Source organism: Musca autumnalis, unplaced genomic scaffold (genome assembly GCF_047663935.1).
Source record: "Musca autumnalis isolate F117 unplaced genomic scaffold, ASM4766393v1 scaffold_5, whole genome shotgun sequence".
Taxonomy (NCBI): Eukaryota; Metazoa; Arthropoda; class Insecta; order Diptera; family Muscidae; genus Musca; species Musca autumnalis.
In genome coordinates this window covers 61,779,264-61,785,270 of record NW_027412088.1, presented here as the reverse complement: position 1 = coordinate 61,785,270, position 6,007 = coordinate 61,779,264, and the positions used below count along the sequence as shown (strand labels likewise).

At 36.2% G+C, this 6,007-nt stretch overlaps 1 pseudogene; it reads right to left on the bottom strand.

Moving 5' to 3' along the window:
* Positions 1–3,362: 3,362 nt before the first annotated feature.
* Positions 3,363–6,007, bottom strand: LOC141387066 (prolyl endopeptidase pseudogene; annotated as a pseudogene).

The following is a 6,007-nucleotide window of genomic DNA, read 5'->3' as shown; positions in this document are numbered from 1 at the left end:
AGAATATACTTTGCCTTCTGGTACAGGGCCTTACGAACGTCGGACGGGCTTTTTTCTTTTTGTTAGACTGACCATCTTCAGTGACGGTTAGAGTTTGTGTATTAGTTTTATGTTGCTGAAGTGAGTCAGAGCTGTTTGCAGTGCTGACTACACTTGGTTGGCTAGCTGCCAGCTCCTGGCTGGAGGCTAAAAGTTCATCCTCGGATGAGTTGCCACACTGCAGCCGAGGGGTAGTTTTGTTTTGGTTTTTGTTTGTTTTTTTAGTATTTTTTTCCATAGATTGTTCCCACGAGTGTGCCGTAAGGGGATGGACCATCGTACGCAGTGACGGCTTGCGCAGACTAGGCTAATTATAAGTACCCCCGACCCGTGCCCTGGTGTCGAGGGGGAGTTGCTAGCGACCAGACTTCTTTAGACACTTGTCGGCCATTCAGATCCTCGGCACAACTCCATCACCTTGATCTTAAAAGTGTATATGGTAATATTCAAAAATGTTTTACAATCGTTGAAGTTGGGGTTCACCATTTAATAAGTCGCGAACTGTCAATATATTTTATACAATATGAATATATTTATATTAATTGAATTGTTTTAGCCGGGCTCGCATAAAATGAACCATAAAAAATAATTTATGTGGAAGCTGTGTTGGTGGTTTTATTAAAAAATGGGTAAAAATGTGTTGAAGTTTACAAGTATTTTTGTGTTCTTTCCTGATTTCTGGCCAAACCACGGAAAATTCAGACCTGAGCTCAAAGAAAGAATTGAAGAATACCCCTTGGGCAACATGTTTCTAATGTATGACTTTTCGATATATACACTGCATCCCCCTAAAATCGATGCTGACATTTTGAAGTTTTGAAATCTGGGTTTTTTGAATTTTTCTTATAATTGGAGGGCGCAACCAGATAATTACCCAAACTGTTTATTGGATTGTAGAACTCGTGATTCCACGTCGTTTGATGTATATCTCATGAGTGTGCTTCATACAGCACCCTAGTAATAGGAGACCAAATTTTGATGCGTAAATTTTCTTTAAAAACCTATTTTTTGGCTTCAAAAGTTACAACTGTGACTCAGTTACCCTTGAACCCCGCGTGATCCAATGAACCCTTCCGCTTTCAAATCCATCCACTAAAACGGCGGTTATCGATACCTTGAAAGTAGGAAATTCTGCAAAATTATATTTTGATGATTCCGCGCATTGAAACGCGATTTTCTTTGGTTATTTTTACATAAATGGAATCCTTTATACACGATTATATTATTTTCCAAAACCGTGTGGCATAAATTACCGAGATTCGGGAGTAATATTCGTATTTCGTATAAAATAGAATTTGGTAGCACATCCGCGGTTCTTGACGAATTTGTTTAAAATTTGTTATAATGACGTATTTTTTATAGGCGGTCACTGAAATCGGATGCGCCTTATAATCTTGTGTACATCGCGCAATTTTTACCCACATAAAGGTTTTTTGAACAGTAAGATGCAGCTGACGGCACACTTTGGCCGCTGAATGAAAAGTGGAAAAATCGCTACATATTGATAGAGATGCACTCGCTGTATCTGAAAAGCGCATGCGCCTTAAGTGATTTTAACGAATTCGCGAATTATAGGTTTTTTAACTTTTATGTTTTTTCTTTGGTTGTAATTTCAATATTACTTTCTATTTCAAATCCTATTGTTTATCAAAGTAAGCAAACACACTTTCGGGTTTGTCATCGCATTTTCCCTGAAGAAGTTTCAGCGAAGTCCGTTAGTCCTTGCATCGAAATTTAGCGAAATAGTACAATAACACCCAAAAATGTTTTTTCTATTTTTCGTATTAAACAAAAAATATATTTTTGAAATAATTTCCAACAATAAGTTTTCGTCTTTTGTTGTTGCTGTAATATGGCAGTTATAAATCCTATCGTTAAAATTTTGGTCTCATATTTTTCTACGCGTTGTCTAGAATCTGTACGTATTTTTAATTTATTTTTTTCGAATTTTATTTGGACTCTAAATTAGAATAAATTAAATTTACTCCAAGATTTTTTCAATATTTCTTGATTTTCCGCGAAAATAGAAATACATTTAGTAAATATTTAGGCATCTACGGATAGATATTAAATGGTGTTAACGCTTTATATATGGTAACATGGGGCGCCTTCGCCACGTTTTTGTTCAAAATGTGCTCATACCGACACCGTTAAAGTTTTTTCAAATATTATTTTTGGTACAAATATTAGCATATCTTGACTATAAGTTTTGATATATAAATGGTTATAATTTTGTTTTTAAAATATTATTTTTGAGAATTTACAAAATGTGTAAAAAGTGGCGAAGCCTCCCCACCCATGGGGCAGCTTCGCCATCGATATTGAACATTCTCCAACGGACTCTAAAACTGTAATTTACCATACTTCTTCCTTAAATATCAACATTATGCAAATAAGGAACATGTTTTCTATTGAATAATCAAAAATTATTTTAAAATTCACAAAAAGTAACCGATTCTAGCGGTTAATTGATGTAGGTGCCTTGAATTTAGGTACAAAAATCATAATATAACTAAGACAAGATAGGTTTAGGATAATATTTGATTTTAACTTCATATTACAGTGTGGTTATATATGGTATAAAGAATTTAAGTTAAACATGGCAAATTTCTAACATTAACCCACCACGCCCCTATCATGGCGTATGCGCCCCACCCCTTACATATTTCATAAAATTAATATATTGACATTTGCAATTGCTTTTTTCATGCGAATTATTGGGATTTATATTCTTCAGTAGTTGTCTTCTAATGGTATAAAATATGTTTTTGATATCACAAAAGGTAACGAAGATATCACAAAAAATACCCACCATAATTATTTTTCCCAATACCATGAAAACACAAAACCGCGTGCGTCCGCTATCATACCTGTGACACAACTGCCAACTTTTGGGAGATGATAGATCTTCATTAAACTCACAATTTTGCCTTTAACGGATTTTTTCTAGCACTTGTAGTTTGCGAGAAAATCGGCGCTGGCGTAGCCGCCCCAGTGGCGAAGGCGCCCCATGTTACCATATACATTTTCTTATTACAGCAAAAATTGAATTTTTAAATATTTGTTCTTTATAAGGGAATAAAACCCCCCATAACTTTGGAGCGCAGCATCCAATTTTGTGAACGCGAACAGATTTCAAACCACGACTTTTTTCTTAATCTATGTTCCAAAAATTGCGGATGTGCTCGCAAAAAATTTTTTAACATTTCTTCCAATGGAATTGCAAAAGAAATTTGAAATTTACCATATATACGAATATTTTTGATGGATTGCTAGGGCCAAAATATTGTATATTTACGTACATTTAAAATAATACTAGGCTGTTTTTACGTTTATTATAGTCAATATTTATTCAAATATTTTTGAGGGTACAGTTTGGGTTATTAAAACATATTTTCAATTCCAAAATCTAATCGTTTCAATTTGTTTTAAAAATTAACCTTATCTATGTTAAGGCTACGCAGGAAAAAGCACAATATATCAGTATACTCTTCAATCCGTTTATGAATTGGTTTACCATCGCCATGACCAGTATTCGTATAGACACGTAAGAGTATTGGATTTTTCTGATACACCGAATTGCGAACAACCTCTTGAAGAGCAGCAGTAAATTTCAACGAATGTAAAGGACTGACACGATCATCATGATCGGCAGTGGTAATTAAAGTTGTGGGATATTCTTCCGCCAATGAATTTGGCGTATGGACATTATGCAGCGGGGAATATTTCAAAAGATTTTCGAAATGTTGCTTATCATCGGGATTTCCATATTCCGATAACCATACATGACCACGGGTAAATTTGTGATAACGTAACATATCCATAACGCCCACACTGGCAACCGCGGCACCAAAGAGATCAGGACGTTGATTGATGCAGGCACCAACCAAAAGGCCTCCATTTGAGCCACCGTGTATTACTAAACGATCCTTGGTGGTATACTTATTGGCCACTAAGTATTCAGCAGCAGCCTGAAAATCATTGAAAACATTTTGTTTGTTCAACAGACGGCCAGCATCGTGCCACTTTTCACCATATTCTTTACCACCACGCAAGCTGGGATATGCAATGACACCATCAAAGCTGTTAATGAATATAAAATTCGCAGGTATAAAGTTAGGAGTTATTATGATGTTAAAGCCTCCATATCCATATAACCAACAAGGTCGTGGTGTTCTCTGACCTGCGTGGGGTTTTTTGTAGGCAATAAACATGGGAATCTTGGTAGAGTCTTTACTTTCATAAAATATCTGTTCCACTTGGTAATTGGACGGGGAATATCCCTCAATATTGGGCTTAGTTTCCCGCCAAACTTTTGGTGTAAAATTATTCCACTTAAAGTCATAATGATATATAATCCCGGGAACGAGAAACGAAGAAAATTGATAAAACAATTCTGAGTGTGTCTTTTCGGCTTTTAGGTCAAGTATATTACCAATATCCAAATCGAATCTATGCAACAATTTACCAGTTTCAAGGGAATTTATTTGCAAAACAGCTTTGACATCGTGAAAGTAGTGAAGCACCAGTTTAGTATTGTCCACACAACATACACCATGCAAAACATCGGTTGGATGTTCTGGTATCAGGACCTGCCAATTCTCTTCTGCTGGATTTTCGAAATCTATTATTAACACACAATAATTGGTGGCATTTTTGTTCGTGTGGAAATATGCCTTGGAACCGTTGTTGGTTATGTAGTTATAATGGGCTTGGGATTTGTCAATAACTTTCTCCAATTTCAATTTGGTGTTTATCTCAGTCTGGGCCTCCAAATCAGCATAGTATATGGTACTAAAATCCATATCTTTATACGCGCACACAATCAAGAATTTACCGTCATCGGAGACTTTGGTTGTAAAATGCCAAGCAGGCTCTTCGGGGAATTCAGCAACAAGTATATCCTTGCCCTGAGGTTGTCCAACATAATGGTAAAACAATTTCTCATTTTCATTGGATTCAGTTTTAGAACCATCTGTGGAGCCCTCTCGATGGGGATAGCACGAATAGAAAAAACCTTTATTATCCTTGGTCCATGACATGGTGGTATAGTTAACATTATTTAATATTTCATCCAAATCTTTATTCGCCTCCACATCACGTACATAAATCTTAACCCAATCCGAACCTTTGGCACTCAGTGAATAAGCCATGAATTTGCCATCGGGTGAAAAGGATGTTGCATGCAATGCAATGGTTCCGTCGCTAGACAGGACATTAGGATCGAAAAATAAACGTGGTTCTCCCTCTAAGCTATCCTGTTGGTACATAGCCTTATGATTCTGCAGACCAGTATTCATCAGGAAATAATAATAGTTGCCATGTTTGATGGGACATGTATAACTCTCATGGTTCGTTAGTTTAGTAAGTTGTTCTTTGATCTTTTCACGGACTTCACTCTGTTCCAGAAAGGGTTGGCTGAGCTTATTCTGTTCTTCAATAAAGTTTTGTGTTTCTTCGGAGTCGGGTGTCTCAAGCCAACGATAGGGATCTTTAATTTCTGTACCATGATACATCTCCACAATAGTATCATCTTTGCGGGCCACTGGGTATTTCAGGGGTGACATTTTGTCATTTTGACAGCCAATTTTGTCAGGGGTGGTAGTTGCGGTAGCCATATTGGTGTTACTGGTATTAGCCTTTATTCTTATACAATTAATGCCGCCGACGAACGTTTGATGAAATTCGAATATTTTACGTTTACGTTTTTCGAGTCTCTATAATCCAAACCGGAGTAGGAGTTGGAGGAATCTGCCGAAAATAAAGCAAAAGTTTAAACGATATGTTACGTTAAAGTCCAAAAACTGTTTAAGGTCTTGGGGCTTATTCTCCTATCTGTAATGAAGAACACCAAAAAGAAAATTTTCTTTTAACTAAAAACACTTTTTCCACAGGAGATTTTAAAATGTGAAAATACTGAATGTAGTTTACAACTTCACTTTGCGCTTTTGAAATCTAATTAAGACTG